Source organism: Eschrichtius robustus, chromosome 20, assembly GCF_028021215.1.
Source record: "Eschrichtius robustus isolate mEscRob2 chromosome 20, mEscRob2.pri, whole genome shotgun sequence".
Taxonomy (NCBI): Eukaryota; Metazoa; Chordata; class Mammalia; order Artiodactyla; family Eschrichtiidae; genus Eschrichtius; species Eschrichtius robustus.
The window spans coordinates 59102313-59119516 of NC_090843.1; the positions used below are offsets into that span (position 1 = coordinate 59102313).

General features: G+C 47.4%; 1 protein-coding gene across 2 annotated transcripts in view; it reads left to right on the forward strand.

Moving 5' to 3' along the window:
• The window catches only part of NTN1 (netrin 1), a 192611-nt gene that overhangs the window by 20874 nt on the left and 154533 nt on the right, over positions 1-17204 (forward strand). The window lies entirely within an intron of this gene.

Consider the following 17204-nt stretch of genomic DNA (forward strand, 5'->3'; position numbering starts at 1 on the left):
GGAGTATTTCTCATAGAATTGTAACTAGACGACCTGCATCACAATCTTCTATGGAACCAAATCAAAACCAGATAAAATAGACTTCATCAGAATTTGAAACTTGTGCTTCGAAGGACACCATCAGGAAAATGAAAAGACAACCCACAGTATGGGAGAAAATATTTGCAAATCAACTATCTGAAAAGGGTCCAGAATATATAAAGAATATAATATATAAAGAAATCTTAGAACTCAACAACAAGAAGGCAAAATAAATTTAAAAACAGGCAAAGCACTTGAATAGATATTTCTCCAAAGAAGATATACATACACATGGCCAATAAGCACATGAAAAGATGTCAGCATCATTGGCCATCAGAGAAATATAAATCAGTACCACTTCACACCCACTTGGGTGGCTAGAATCAAAAAAATAATAACAAGTGTTGAAAAGAATGTGAAGAAATTGGAACTCTCATGCATACACTGCTGGTGGGAACATAAAGGGATGTAGCTGCTTTAGAAAATAGTTCCTGAAAAGGTTAAACATATGAGTTACCATACAACCCAACAATTCCACTCCTAGGTATATACTCAAGAGAAATAAAAATACGGATCCACACAAAAGACTGTACACAAATGTTCATAGCAGCATTATTCATAATAGCCAAAAAGTGGAAACAACCCAAATATCCATCAACTGATGAATGGATAAAGTTTGGTATACCCATACAATGCAATATTACTCAGCCATGTGAAGGAATGGAGTACTGATACATGCTTAAACATGGATATACCTTGAAAACTTCATGATAATTGAAAGCCAGTCATAGAAGACCACATACTGTATGATTCTCCTTATATGAAATGTCCAGGATAAGCAAATCCATATAGGAAGCAGATTAGTGGTTGCCAGAGATTGGAGGGAGGGATGAGTGGGGAGTGACTATTAAATGGGTGTGGGGTTCTTGTTGGGGTGATGAAAATGTTCTAGAATTAGATAATGGTGATGTACAACCTTGTGAATTGTACACTTTGAAAGGGTAAATTGTATGGTATGGGAATGATATTTTTATTAAAAAAAACTTGTGTGGAGTGGGAAATGTTTATTAACATGTGTATTTCCAAGCATTTCCCTGGATTAATGAAGTCACATCTCTGGTTGTAGGGTCTAGAAATCTGCAATACTTTAGATGAAACCAGTGCACAGAGAGGTTTAAGAATCATGTCCACTTTTACTTTTAGTAGAATTCCCATTAATAAACGTAAAAAAGAGCGATGGAAATAGAAAATCACTCCTTGGGAAAAACAATCCCCATAGAGAATCACAATGTCTGCTACAGTTACTGAGTGAAAGCATGATGAGACATAGAAAATTTACATAGTGTCAAAGTATCTCTCCACAATCTTAAAAGGAAAAATAGTAACTTTATATAGTGAAGACATCGGGCAGACATCACTTTAACCAAGTTATCAGAACTAAGAGAACCAATAATGGGACAGCCTGACATCATGTGTCACCCAATACACACTGAGAGGGAGACAGCATTGCTTCCATGGGATCTTGCTAAAAATACGTGACCTGAATTTCATCCTGAAGAAACATCAAATAATCCCGAACGAGAGCCATTCTACAACGTAACTGGCCAGTACTCTTCAAGAGTATCAAGGTCATTAAGGACAGAGCAAGACTGGAGGACTGTCATCTGCTGGAGGAGAAAAAGAAGACAGGAGACCTAAATGCAATGTCCAGTGCTGGATCAGATCCATCCTGGACCAGAAAAGGACATTAGTGGGGCAGTTGGTGAAGTTTGAATAAAGTTTATAGATTAGATTTCAGTTTCCTGGTTTTGATCGTTGTGGGATGGGTATGTAAGAAATTAACATTTGGGGGAGCCGGGTAAAGGGGACACAGGAATTCTTCGCACTGTTTTACAACTTTTTTGTAAGTCTAGAATTAAGTCAAATTGAGAAATTAACAAGAAACCACCATCCTGGAGTGTCATGATTCTCAGTTTGAAAGCCGTTGGTGTAGCAGGAAGATTTCCGGCTTTGGAATCAGACAGGCCTCAGCGGAATACCCTTACCATCACCTGCCATCTAGATCTTGAGCCTCTCAGCGTCAGCTCGGCATCTGAGAAATGGGATTAATCACGTCCTTGCCCTAAGATTGTTGGAGGGTTCAATGAAAGGATGTAAGCAAAATACTAAGTACAGCCCCAGCCTGTATCAGCTGCTCAGGAAATGCCAGCCCTCCCCCACGGTTCAGAGTGATTTTCCCACTCAGTCAGCCTCAAGTCCTTCTCTGGACTTGGAGCGAGAGAATCGTTCCTCTGGGCTGGGCTGTTTGGCCGGGCAGGGAGTCTTAAGCACCCTGGCCGGGCACCTGAGAAAAGGTGCATCACGGGAGGAGGCTGGGGGTTTGACCAAGATTGAGGTGGGGAAGGAGTTGGCCTGGGGAGCTTTCTCACAGGCTCTCCTTGGCAGGCTGCTTAAAGTTACACCAACTTCAAACACAAAGGGTTTTCAGACACAAAGGAAGGCTCAACCTGGCCAGTGCCAGGCCTGGCTTGGCATTCGAATTCAGAGATCCAAGTCCTCAGAGCTCACAGACAGGCCAGACCATCCCAGTGGCTCTGCCCCCACTCCAGGAATGCCAAGAACCTTCCAGAGAGCTCCCCTCCCAGGCCTGCTCCCATCATTGGCCCCCGGTCCAAATTAATTAGAGTAAAGTAAGAGCCGGTTCCCTGCAGGCGTTTATTCTGCTGACAGCTGAGACCGGGCCACAGGCCCAAAGGTGGTGCCCCTTCCACCTGCCTCCATCTCTGACTCTCTCCACTTTGCAGCACGTGTGTGGGTGTGCTGGCGTGGTTTTCTTAATGGCTTATTTTAAAATAAAACAAAGCAGGTCGTGTTAGTTTCCCATTGGGTCGGGAACTTTAGGCAGTTTTTCAGTCCCTGTTTTTACATAGAATCCTCCGTGGTCTGTCACTTGGGTCCCCCACGGTGAGCCAGAGTTAAAGGCACCACCAGAGAACATTGGAAGGACTGAGGACATTTTAAATGTGCTCTCCCTGTGACCCGGCAATTCCATCTCTCTATGCCCACCCTAGAGAAACACACAGGGGCAGAGAAAGGTACCTGCAAGTGTTTGCCCTAGCTTTATCTAGATCTGCATATCTGTCTATCTATCATATCTATCTATCATCTATCCATCTACCTATCATCTATCTCTATCTTTATTATTTTAATCTCTATATATCTATTGTATATATCTAATCTAGATCTGTTTCTCTTTCTTTCTTGCTTGCTTCCTTCCTTCTTTCCTTCCTTTCTTTATGTCTGTTTCTACATACACACAAAGAGAGAGACAGAGAGAGAGAACACAGCCTGAATGTCTATCAGTAAGGAAATGGCTAAATAAACTGGTCTATTCACACCCTAGAATATAATGCTGTGGGTAAAATCATAAACGTATGCATGCGCCCAGGGACAGGACTCCATAATATACAGTATGATACCACTTAGGTATCAAAACAAGATCCTGCCTCATCCATCTCTGAAGTGTGGGTACCTCTTCCTCCTCCTCCTCTCTCTAGCCCTGTCATAGCTCTGGCGCTTTTGGAATAGCATTGGTTTCAGGAAATTTGTGACTTAATTGAGTTTGTTGTTATTATGTGGATTATTAATTTAATTTATTAAATTAGTGAAGAACCAGGCCCGGAGTTGATTCTTTCTCGGTGCTGAACTGGACAATGTCATTGGCAAACTGCAGCCTGTGGGCCTGTTGCCTGTTTTGTAAATAAATTCTCATCGGAACACAGCTACGCCCGTTGTTTACAAGTTGTCTGTGGCTGCTTTCGGGACAGCAGCAGAGCTGAGTAGTTGCAGCAGAGACGCTGCAGCCCGCCAAGCCTCGATTCGTTATTATCTGGCCCTTTCACAGAGAAAGTTTGTTGAACCTTATCCTAAACCCTTATCCCAGACCACCCCATTTCTTCCACGACCTGGGGGATATTGAAAGGAATTGGCCCTTCCCGCTGCCGCTGTATAACTCAGTGGGGTTTGGAAGAGCTGTTTGTAAAAGCCCAGACTAATGGATACTTTATTATGAATTAATCATTACGAAAGTCACTGCATCCCCTCGCCTCTCCAGCACACACAGCCCTGCAGCAACGCCTTATCCAATGTAGGTCCTCAGTCGGCATTAGCTATAGGACTTCTGAAATGCACTGTTTCCTAGGTAGCCCCCTGAAGCAGACTTGATCCCTCCTCCAAGGACAGGCCTTTGGCTGTTATCTTTGTGTCCTCAGGGCCCAGCAGGATGCTGGCACATAGCAGGTGCTTAATAACTTTATAGTGGATAAATTATCAATGAAAAGTATTAAAAAAAATAGTCATCTTCAGTCTCTTGCCCCTGGGGTGGCCTATTCTGAGTGCATTAAGCAGAAATTAAGGAAATCTGTTGCCCTAAATGAAATGACCAAGCAAATGGCTCACAGGGCTAGTGCTTCCTGGGTAAAAAAGAAGCATTTTGCCTCCTCTCCCTGGGGGCAGATGAAGGCGGAAGCAGGCCCATCTTGCCATGAATGCCTTGGCCCCCCCAGGTCCAGGACACACAGGCCATCATGTTCTTCAAGGCTGCGGCCGTGCTTTCTCCAGGGACCTGTGGTCACTGCTTGCTTTAGCAGGGATCCCCATCAGGCACCTGACATCCTGATGTTTTAGGCCGGATGTAGACAATGTGAGGCTGCCATGAGAAAGGGGAATCCCACTGGATGCGAGCTAAGGGACTGACCACGAACGAGTCTCTCTCCCCGAGAAGCTAGCAACTGGGGTGGCCTTTCCAGAAGGGTGTTTGTCCGATTCCCAGGCTACTTTCAGCAGCAGGGTGGTTTTCTAGAACAATGTGCCACACAGAGTGACGTCCCTGATGAGCTGACATGTCAACTTCGGGAGGAGTCACTTACCCAGACCTCTCTGGAGCCTGGAGACACTGCCACGTGCGCCTCCCGCCCAGGTCTGTCCCACCTGCCTCGCGGGGACGTGGCTTCCGCTTTCTCTTGGAACGGGGCCCGGAGGGCGCAGTAAGGGGGCAGCGAGAGAAGGATTAACCCACTCCCCGCCCCCCGCCCCGTTTGTTCTATAATGAGGATATTCATCTTGCCTTGTGGGGGGGGGGTCTTTCATTGGGATGAAAAAGTTCCCCCGTGCAGTATTTATCAAAAGAAAGCGGAGGAGAGAGAAATTCTTCGGAACTAGAGTGGGAGAGGGAGAATACACGCTGAATATCTGAAATGAGAGCACCAGCAGGGTTTGGTGAGGGAGGAGGGAGATTCTGTCAAGTGGCCGAGGGTTGGGGGCTGCGTTTCAGCCCGAGCGGCGGGCCCGGCCCCGAGCTCACGGCCCCCTTCCCCGGGGACCGCCTCCAGCTGGGCAGCACACAAGAGCTTTGGGATGCTAATGGCCTTTTAGGAATGCTAAATGGAGCATTTCGGTCTCCACGAAGGGGCAAAATGAGCGGAGAGAGAAATTTTAGTTTTGAAGTTTCCTTGGGGGAGGACCAGACAGTGAGGGTTTAAATGGACAGCGTACAAGTTTGATCTGTGCTGTGAAAAATGAAGAATCAAGGGCACATGTCCTCTTGGCAGCATCTTGGTTGGGTTAAGTGAGTACCAACGCGGATCAGCAGAGGCTGGATCCGAGTTTGCTGGGTATCAGGGACCCCCTCCTCTACCCCTGGCAGAGGGCAGCTGGTTGAGCTGAGGACCACTGGGTGGGTGCCCGCCTGATCTGAGGCCCTTCTCCCTGCCTCGCTGCATTCAGGCAGCCAGTCACCCATGCATGCACATGTTCATTCTGCCCATTCACTCACTTACTCATTTTCTCATTCACTCATCTGCTCATTCATTCATTTGGCCAATGATTAGTTGCTGAACGCTGTGTCCAGGTGTAACAGGGAAGAGCTAAATCAGACTCCATGGTGGATCTGTTTCTTTGACTTTAACCTTTGCTTTTCATTGCTTTTGTTATTAAAATCATACATAATGGCAGGGAACCCTGCCCCTCTGCTGTACCGCTCTGACCCTGCCCACCTGTGGATGACTGCAAGAAAGAAGAAACTAACACTTACTCTCACCGAGGCTGGTCATTCCAGGAGGTGTTTTGCAAGACTGATGGCCCTTTTACTTTACTTCCTCACGGCCTCTCTCTCTCTAACTCTGTAAAAGAAACTGACATCCAGACCCCGATAAGATGGTTTTTTGGAGACACTAGTCTGCCATCTTCTTGGGTCTGCTGGCTTTCCGAATAAACTCGTCTTCCTTGCCTCCGATTCACTGGCCTGTCATGCGGCAAACAGAATGAGCTTGGACTCGGTAACACAGGCAGTTCTGAAGGCTGCAAAAACCACGGTGGACAAGCAGGGTCTCTGCTCTCGTGAAGTGAATGGTCTATGGGAGAGGCAGACGGTAAAGAAGTAAATGATGGGAGATCGTGGCAGGGAGTGCGTGGAGGGCGGCGCCTCGGGAGGCCTCCGGAGCAGGAGCGTTTGAGCTGAGACCTGAGTAAGAGGAGGCAGCCTTGCGGAGATTGGCGGTAAGAGCATTCCACGTGAAGAGAAAATTCGGGCAGGAACTTGCCATGTTTGAGGAGCAGAGAAAAGACCAGTGGGAAGGAAGGGGGTGGGGTGGGAGAGACGCCATCAGATGGGCTTTGTGGTCAGAAGCCTGGATTTTATTCTGAGGACTGTGGGAAGCTCTTGGAGGGTTTCAGGTAGCTGCTGGGGGAGAAGGAGGGCAAAGGAGAAGCAGGGAAGGGACCTGGGCTGGACAATCCGATGGCTCTGAGCCAGGGGCTGCTCAGCCTGAGGTGGAGAGTGGAGGGGGGCAAGTGATGCTGGGGCCGGCTTGGGGCCAAGGAAGGACATTCTCGTGGCTCGGGGCACCATCCAGAGGAGGAGCGAGGCCATTAGCCCAGCTCATTGGGAACGTGCTTGTGATCACGGAGTTTGAAACAGGCGAGCACTTAACCCAGCTTGCCTAGGCTCTGCTCAGGGTCCAGAAATAGGATTCCCACCCCGTGAGAAGCAGCCGCTGGGGCCAGAGCCCCCAGGGCAGACTTGGTGAGAGCAGTTGTCAAGCATTGATGGAGGGAACCCTTTTGCTGAAAGTGAAGGGCAGGGTGATCCCACCTGCAGATCCAGCCCGCAGCCCCGTCCAACTCTCTCTTCACACCTCAGCCCCTGCTTCTATCAGACACCCCCTGCCCTACAGGGCAACCGCATGGGCCAGTAGGGGGGGGCTCAGGGCACTTCGTGGAGCCTCAGAATGTAACTTGGACACGTTCTCTTCATTGGCCTTTCATCAGTTTCAGTGTGGGGCAACCGCATGGGCCAGTAGGGAGGGGCTCAGGGCACTTCGTGGAGCCTCAGAATGTAACTTGGACACGTTCTCTTCATTGGCCTTTCATCAGTTTCAGTGTGGGGCACCCGGGAGAAAGAAAATGCTCAGCTGGACTTCCCTGGCAGTCCAGTGGTTAAGACTCTGCTTCAGATGCAGAGGCCCGGGGTTCAATCCTTGGTTGGGGAACTAGGATCCCACATGCTGTGAGACAAAAAAAAAAAAAAAAAAAAAAATGCACAGCTCTCTGAGATGTGGGAATACTCGGAACGCCTCTGCTCTTGGCCAGATGGTTGTTAAGGAGTTAGCCTGGTCCTAGTGCCCTGGGACCTTCTCTGAGGTCAGTGAGGATGCTTTGACCCTTCGGGTCACTCATGACATCAGGAAAGCATGCTTCAGGCAGGTGAGGAGCGTGGAGGGTAGACGGGAGGCTGGGAGAGCTCGCAGCAAGAGGGCTGGGATCGAGGAGAGGGGGCAGGCTCGCCTGGGTCAGCGGCAGAAGGGGTGGGAAGGAAGAGATGTGGTCTTTTGAAGAGGAACTGCTAGGATTTGGGGCCAGTCCAGTATCAAGGATGGAGAAGCTGGCAAGACAGTCCAGAGAACTGGGACAGAGCAGGGTGCTTGCTGCGGCCACACCCACTCGGCTGTCAAGCAAAGACCCTCTGAGATATGAGAGGTTTTGCCTTCTTTCCCCACCTGCTTTTGGCTGTGCCGAGCGGCCTGTGGGATCTTAGTTCCCTGACCAGGGATTGAACCCAGGCCCTCAGGAGTGAAATGACAGAGTCCTAACCACTGGACCTACCAGAGAATTTCCCAGGATTCTTTCTTCGTACAAAATCTCATGTGGAAACACAGTGTGGAAACCGTGTAAAAGTTGAGCGGCTCTGGTTGAAGGAGGTGTTGGTGAAGGGGGGGCTGGGGTGTATGATCCTCATTTCCCCTCCCCCCCATTACCCCCACCCAAAGGACCAAAGGACGTGTAGGGCCCTGGGGGATACAGTTTGTAAAGAGAGGCCCGCCAGGGAGCAACTTATACAACCGTTTAATTTCGACCTCACTGAATTTACTGCATAAACAACAGGCCCTGGGGTATGTTGGCTGAGATAATTTAATCACTTGATCCTCGATTTGACGTGTGACTGGTTTGATTGCGCACAGATCCCTGGCGACCCTCGAGTCTGTTTCCTAGTGATTTCCCAGGGATATCACTGTCCTGCTTGCTTTTTGCTTTTCTTGTCGGGGTAGGATCTGCTTTCCAGGGGCAGTAGTGTGACCTGTCTGCCTCTTTCCGGGTGACCCGTTTTCACTCTGGTTAACATGTCTCCCTTCGTCTCCCTGCCTTCGTTGATTTCTCGGGTATTTTCCGTTCCAGAACACTTGGCCTGCTGTTCCTTCGTTGTTTTTACAGTTCACCTGCCGATTGCAGTTTACAAAACATCTCCACGAAGCCGTCAGGTGAACAGGCAGGCTCAGGGCCAGCTTGCCATGATCAGGTTTGAGAGGATCCAAGTAGGAGAATTTTCTGGAAAATTACACACGGCCCCTTTAAGTGCAGCGCTTTTAATTTCATCTTAATCATTTTGAATAACAGCCTTTCTGAAATGCATCTTATACTCATCTGCCTTCTTGGACAGAGCCCCCCAAACATAATCTAGCTTTTCTTAATGACTCAGGTCATCTGCACAGATGTCGTTTATTGCTTTATGTTGAATGCAGTGTACGGAAGCGTGCTGGACCCTAAAAGGTCCTGGATGGCCAAGTCTTTTATGTATGTATGTATGTATGTATGTATGGCTGTGTCGGGTCTTCGTTGCTGTGCGCGGGCTTTCTCTAGTTGAGAGTGGGGGCTACTCTTTGTTGCAGTGCATAGGCCTCTCATTGCGGTGGCTTCTCTTGTTGCGGAGCACGGGCTCTAGGGCACACGGGCTTCAGTAGTTGCGGCACACGGGCTCAGTAGTTGTGGCTCACAGGCTCTAGAGTGCAGGCTCAGTAGTTGTGGCACATGGGCTTAGTTGCTCCATGGCATGTGGGATCTTCCCAGACCAGGGCTCGAACTCGTGTCTCCTGCATTGGCAGGCGGATTCTTAACCACTGCGCCACCAGGGAAGCCCTGGATGGCCAAATCTTAGGAGCTAGCGTTGTATGTTAAAAGCCTCACTTTTCCGATCCATAAAATGGGTATATTTATAACTGACTTACAGGATTTTTGTGAGGATTAGATCCCACATAGGATACTTGACCCATGGTAGGCACTCAAAAAAAAAAAAAAAAAAAAGAAATGTAGCTTAAAAAAAGGAATAATGGCGAGAGGGACTTCCCTGGTGGCACAGTGGTTAAGAATCCACCTGCCAATGCAAGGGACACAGGTTCGAGCCCTGGTCCGGGAAGATCCCACATACAGTGGAGCAACTAAGCCCTCGCACCACAACTACTGAGCCTGCGCTCTAGAGCCTGTGCTCCGCAACAAGAGAAGCCACTGCAACGAGAAGCCCGTGCGTGCAATAAGAGTAGCCCCCGCTTGCCACAAGTAGAGGAAGCCCGCATGCAGCAACGAAGACCCAACGTAGCCAAAAATAAAATAATTTATTAAAAAAAAAGAAAAGAATGGCAAGAGATGCTAAGGAGGCTAGGTGTTTTCCGTTGTGAAAACCAATTTACTGGTTTTCCATTTTACTGTGTTTGACCTGATTTTGTTTTTTGAGCCCCAGGCATCAGGAACCCCACCCCAATCCCAAAGTGTTTGTCTTTAAGGAGTTGACGGCAAGTGAATGTGAGAGAGGTTGATGGTGTAGTAGTGGCTTAAGAGCCCACACTTTGGAGTCTGCCTGAGTTCTAATCCTGGCTCTGTCGCTTCCTGGAAGTGTGGCTTTGAGCAGGTTTCTTAATTTCTCTGCGTCTCAGTTTACCCATCTGAAAAATGGGGATAGTAATAGTACCTACCTGGCAGGGCTATTATGAGCATTAAATTTGGTAATACACATAAAGCAGTTAGCAAAGCCCTTGGCACATAGTAAGGCCTCTGTATTATCATTCATTGTAATGCCTGCCTACTATGTGGTAATGCCTACCTACTATGTGGCAGGCCCAGGCCCCACTGGGTAGAATATGAAGGTGTCTGAGGCATTGTTCTGCCCACAGATAACCCTGGGGGAAACGGAGCAGGTCCAGATTGAGGAACTCATGCAGGTATCTCAAAGGATAAACAGAATTACCATGCAACCCAGCAATTCCATTTCCTAGGTCTATACCCCAAAGAATTGAAAGCAGAGAATCAAACAGAATCTTTTACACTGAAGTTTATAACATTATTCACAATAGCCAAAAAGGAGGAAACAACCCAAATGTCCGTTAGTGGATAAATGGATAAACACAATGTGGGATATATATATATATATATACAATGGAAAGTTATTCAACCACAAAAAAGAATGAAGTCTTGACACACGCTGTAATGTGGATTGAACCACAAACATTCTGCTAAGTGAAAGAAACCAGATACAAAAGGTCACATATTATATGATTACATTTATGAGAAATATCCATAGAGACAGAAAGCAGATTAGTGGTTGCCAGGGGCTGGAGGGAGGGAGGGTAAAATGGGAAATGACTGCTTAATGGGTATGGGGTCTCCTTTGGGGGTGTGAAAATGTTTGGAACTAGACAGGGGTGATGGTTGTACAATATTGCGAATGTTCCAAATGCCACTGAATTGTATACTTTAAGTGGTTCATTATGTATTACATGAATTACACCTCAATTAAAAAAAGATTCATGCAGATGGAAAGACCCCAGAGGGTAAGTCCAAACCTCCAGGGCTGTGTGCCGCTCAGTGAGCGTGTCTGTGAGCACGGAGGCCCAGGGAGGGGAGTGAGTGGCAGGGTGGCAGAATGACATTGGTCAGAGGAAACGGGACACACTGCACTCAGAGTGCACGTGTGTCAATGTGTATGTGTACATTTATATAAAATACTAGCCATTCGGATTAGGGTAGGATAGATAAGGAAAAACTATATTTTAATGGGGAAGATGTCGGTTTAAAAAAAATGCACAACGTAAGAGTTGAGAATTATGTTTCTTTTCGGTGGACTGTGTAAGGGTTTAAGGCCAGGAGACGTCCTCCCAGATAGCTCTGAGTGACTGGTCCAAAGAGGTAAAGGAGGAGTCAGGATATATAGGAGTTTTTGCAAAAGAAACCCAAAACAAACTGGTAGTCGGAACATCAAAAGATAACTGCTAATTAAAGAAAACACAGACACCTGAAGTTAATGAATTTAGCACTTTTCTATGCACGGGAAGATGCCAGAGTCTGGGCTCATTGAAATCATTCCTTTGATATGCACCTTAACCATCTAGGGCCAGTATTCTGTTTTTTTAAAAAAATTAATTAATTAATTAATTTATTTATTTTTGGCTGCATTGGGTCTTTGTTGCTGTGCGTGGGCTTTCTCTAGTTGCGGCGAGCGGGGGCTACTCTTCGCTGTGGTGTGCGGGCTTCTCCTGGCGGTGGCTTCTCTTGTTGCGGAGCACAGGCTCTAGGCGCGCGGGCTTCAGTAGTTGCGGCACGCAGGCTCAGTAGTTGTGGCTCGTGGGCTCTAGAGCGCAGGCTCAGTAGTTGTGGCGCACGGGCTTAGTTGCTCCGCGGCACGTGGGATCTTCCCGGACCAGGGCTCGAACCCATGTCCCCTGCATTGGCAGGCGGATTCTTAACCACTGCGCCACCAGGGAAGTCCCCACTATTCTGCTTTTCTCCATTCTGAATCCCCTCATGGTGCACAGTCAGGATGGGGCGGGTGGCTGCAGTGCCTGATGCCTTGATAGCCGCAACGTCCTTTGTTTACTGATATGGCAGGTAACATTCTCTGTCCACAGTGTGTTAACTGCCAAGTGAATGGTACCAGCAATGGGCTTCGGGACACGTGCGACTGACAACATAGGGTGTCACAGTGCTTTTTTTTTTTTTTTTTTTTTTTAAACTCGTCTACTCTTGGATACTTCTCAGTTTTGGCTTTTTAAAAATATTTATTTATTTAGGCTGCACTGGGTCTTAGTTGGCACGCAGGCTTCTTAGTCGTGGCACGCATGCGGGATCTAGTTCCCCGACCAGGGATTGAACCCAGGCCCCCTGCCTTGAGAGCACGGATTCTTACCCACTGGACCACCAGTGAAGTCCCATCACAGTGCTCTTTGCAGAACCCCAGGTTGTTCACCTGTTTTGTCGTCAGCTAGCCAGCCTTCAAGTGGGATAGTAAGGAGCATGCAGCAAAGGTTTCAGAGAAAGTCATATTCAAAGCATAAAATTGAGAAAATTCATTTGCAACTAATTACTCTGCTGCAGTTACCTTAATTGAGTCACCTTAGGTTGCTTTGCACTGAGGAGAGACCTCCCGGGCCAACCAGGAGAGCCTCACAGGTCTCAGGGAAGTGGAGAAGGCCTGGGAGAAGCCCTGGGAGGGCTCAGTCTGGGTTACTGAGTTCCGTTTCCTTGAACATGGAAGACTCGAGCGGCAGTGGGAGAATGGGCTGTGGAAGGTGGCAGATTCTAGGCAGGTGAGTGCAGTGAATGATGATGGCCCCAAGGGAAAAGGTGGAGCTGGCAGTTTCAGGGAACATGCAGTCAGTGAGAGAGTCCAGCTAGCACCTAGGCTGGGAATGGGAGAGCAGGAGGGGCTGGAGCAGAGAGGTGGCACAGGCAAGATGGCGGAAGATCGAGGCCAGGTTAAGGAATGTGGGATTTACCTGGGCAAGTGGTTGTCACGTGTCAGCAGGCATCAGAGCCACAGATGGCTGGGGCCCTCCCCGGGATTCAGTAGGTCTGGGAAAAGCAGTTTGCATTTCCCAGAAAAAAAAAAAGCAATGCAATTTGCAAAATTTGCATTTTGCTTTCTAACAAGCTCCCAGTTGATGCTGGTGCTGCTGGTCTGGGTACCGCACTTAGAGAACCAATGACAGGCAATGTGGAACCAGGACCCATTGTTAGTAGGGGATAAACTTGGGAACCACTGGTGACCACTGGGTATGGCTGTGAGAGCAGTAACTTGTTAAATCAGGTGGTTTTACTCTTCAATCAATCTCAAGTCTCAGTAGATCTTTAGCCCCCAGATGTTCAACCTGCTAATGAAAAAAATCTTCGAGGCCATTGTTATATTTTGACGACCACAGACTTTCTTGGTATGAAGTTTCCCCAACTCCACATTAGGGGCTCTAGCCTCACAAGAGATTTTTATGTCCCTTCCAGGGCTGGAGAAGCAGTCTAGAAAAATGTTGTTTCTGTGCTTCAAGTGCTGAGACATTTGAACTCAGATCCTTTCTGGAAATGTCAGTGATTATTGGGTCAGAATATTTCTCGAACTTTGGACACATTTTTAAGACCCCCACCCCCCATCCAATATCCTCCTACAGAAATACAGCTTCTCCAGGTGTGCATCTAACGCTTGCTTCTTTGCAGCCAGCCGAGTCTGTAGCTAAGGGAAAAAGCCCTCCTACCCTTGGTTTCAAAAGGTTTTGAAATGCTAATTCGTAGCCCTGAAATATTCTGACAGCCTTATTCAGGGCCATCAGGCACCTTGATTTCTTACAGTAGTATGAAAGGTAAATTGCTGCTACCCAAGAAGTCACCCTGCTTTTCATGAGAAAGCTCAGGAAAATAGCACATAAAATTATGTGCAGGCATTACATTTCAGGTAGCACGTGATGAGGATATCTGACACCCAGTGTATCCGTAGGTGTGACAGTGTCAGCTCATAGTAGAAATCTCATAGATTTGCCAGCACTGCCTTTATGTTAGAAAAAAGATACAGGGCTGTGACGAACATTTTCAGCATTTGTTCCACGCCTATCTAAAATCCGAAAGCACATCTTTTTGAACTTCTACTTTTCTGTTTCCACTGAGAAATTCTGTTCCAGAGATGAGGCTATCAGGGCCTTTTTTTTTTTTTTAAAGGAAAGGCTCTAATTTTCATGCATCCTGTAGCCTTTTATAGATGTCATTAATGCCTTTTATAGATGTCATTAATGCCTTTTATAGACGTCATTAATGCCTTTTAAAGCTTTTTGATATTTTGCCACAAAAAGTACAAAATGGTGTTTCTGCATGGTCCAAGCTCAAAGGCGGGATTTAGTCCACAATCTAAAGGTTCCATGCTTTGCTGTGAAGGAAGTTAGCCTGTGTGTTTAGCGGAGTAAAGACTCTCTCTCTCTCTCTTTTTTTTTTTTTTTAATATTTATTTATTTATTTGGCTGCGCTGGGTCTTAGTTGCGGCATGTGGGATCTAGTTCCCTGACCAGGGATTGAACCCGGGCCCCTGGCATTGGGGGCGTGGAGTCTTACCCACTGGACCACCAGGGAAGTCCCAAGAATCTCTTGTAGCCAAGACTGAAGGAGCCATTGTCATAGCCCAGTGCTCATGGCAATGAGAGAAATCCATCTGGTCACTCTGCCCAGGGGTTTCCAGTATGATTTATGTATTTTTTTCAGTCATTAATGGGATGTAATACAGAGCATCCTAAGTTACAAGACTCCTCATTTGGCTGTTTCTTGTTCAGGATCTAGTGGGTAGTTGTGGTTTGTTGCTGCCCTTGGTTGAGTAGGATAGAGGGGTTATATTGTCTTGCAGGGATGTAGAAACCAAGTCACTGGGGAGGAAAATGAGTGTACTGAGTAAATAGTCCTGTTTACCTTGCTGATTACAGTAATGGGTTAGGTCTGTTTGCATATAAATCCATGCATGCATCCATGCATCTGTGGATCCACGCATCCATCCGTTTCCTGCCTAGCCTTCTCTCCTGGCTACTCCTCCTCTAACTGACCTCCATGTCTAGGAGTTCACCCCAGAATTCTCTCCTCTCTGTGTCCTACGCGTTCTCTCTGTAGGTGATCTGCTCCTTTCTCTTGGCTTTACAGCAAGCCATGTAAAGCCTCTCAGTTTTACCTCTCTGGCCTGGCTTCTCTTCCAAGCTCCAAACCACCCCCACCTTTTTCTCACCTCCACTTGGCTATCTAATAGGGACCTCAGATTGCTCAGACTACATAGGAGAGTTATCCGCAGTTCTCAATTCCTGGGAATTCCCTGGTAGTCCAGTGGTTAGGACTTCGTGCTCTCACTGCTGAGGGCCGGGTTCAATCCCTGGTTGGCGAACTAAGATCCCATAAGCCACGAGGTACAGCAAAAAAAAAAAAAAAAAAAATCTCAATTCCTCTTTCTCTCTCACCCCACACCCTCCAAACAAGTCAGCGCTGGGTCTGATCAGTACTTTCCAAAATATTTCTAAGCCGTCTATTTCATGTCATCTCTCAGGCTACGCCCAAAGCCTCTTCCTTGTTCTCCTGCTTCCTCTCCTGCCCCGGTTCGATCCATTTCTACAATGGCAGCAGGGAAAATGTGAACCCCCTGCTTTAACCCCAGAGTGGCTGCTGTGGCGCTGCCATTCAGACCCTTTCCCTGCTGGGGAAGCCTGCGTCTGCTTGTGGCCTCCCGTCTTTAGACTCACTGAGCTCCAACCTGCCATTTTCTCTCTCCCTTTGGCTGTTTTTTCTTATTCCTTGGATTTCAGCTCAAATGCCTTACTCAGAGAGGCCTTCCCTGACCCCCACGCACCCAGATTGTCAGGGTGTCTCGTTTTCACCATCTGAAATTATCTCATTTTCATATTTGTTCATTTGATGCCTGTCTCCTGACACTAGACTGAAAGTGCCATCAGGGCACCTGCTGAGTCTGCTTTGAGGTCTGTCTCTGTGTCCTCGTCCTGGGACCAGGCCTGGGTGCAGCGTGTGAGCTCTGTAAAAATCTGCACTAACTGAAGGAAGGAAGGTGTGAATGGCCACGAGCAGGACGCTGTGCTGGGCGCCTGGCAACGTGTGGATTGTGCCCAAGTGCTAGGGAAGTATGTGGGCATTTAAACACTTTATCATTTACTGCCGAGTTCCAAGAAAGACATCAGAGCTTGATTTAAACAAATCATGACAATATACAAAGTTGACCATAAATGCACAAACTTCTCATTTATCATTTTGCTAATCCCAGCTTCTCTGCTCAGATATCTACCTTTAGCCTGAGATTATGTACATTCGTCTGTGTCTGGAGAAAGGGAGAAAATATATACCTGTAGAGGAATGCAGTAAAACAGACACCTTAATGTGGATGTATGCATGAGACCTTAAAAACGGGTAAAATGCTGTAAGATATTTTATTGTCTGATTAAGAAAATCGCTCATTGTATTAAAGACATCACAAGCTTGCACTGATGTTGGTTGCATTCTGTGTGGCTCAAACAGAGGAAATGTAATAGCAGGTATTCAGAATGGTCGAATCGAACCCATGCATCGTGTAAGTCAATAGTCTGGAGAATGGAGTGTTGGTAGGGTTGCAGATGGACATGGCAGTGACTCTTAGGGTTTTCATTATAATAAAGACGTTTGTTAGCGGAGTAAGGCACGTTTGAGTGAATCACATGCTGCGTGCATTCATTCACACACCCGCTGTGCACTGGCACACTGCCACCTGAGTTGCCTTCTTCTAAGATTCTGATTTTCCATCCCAGTCTTTTACAGAATCACGTCCAAAGTCTTTTGTGTGGAATTGGAAGCCCTTTCCAGTCTTTCCCAAATGCCCATCTTTCTAACTTCATTAGCTACCTCCTGTGTCCCACTGGGCTTGTGCTGCACAGGCCCCCTTGGTCCTGGGTCTGGAGTTCTTCCAGGCGGCTCCGCCTGGCTAACCCCTAACAGGAGAGATGCGGGAGGGGGAAGAACGTGATGTCCATGGCTCCTCAGCCAGGATGCTTCTGCCCAGGTGCTAGATCCTCCGGTGCAAACCCACTCACTTGCTC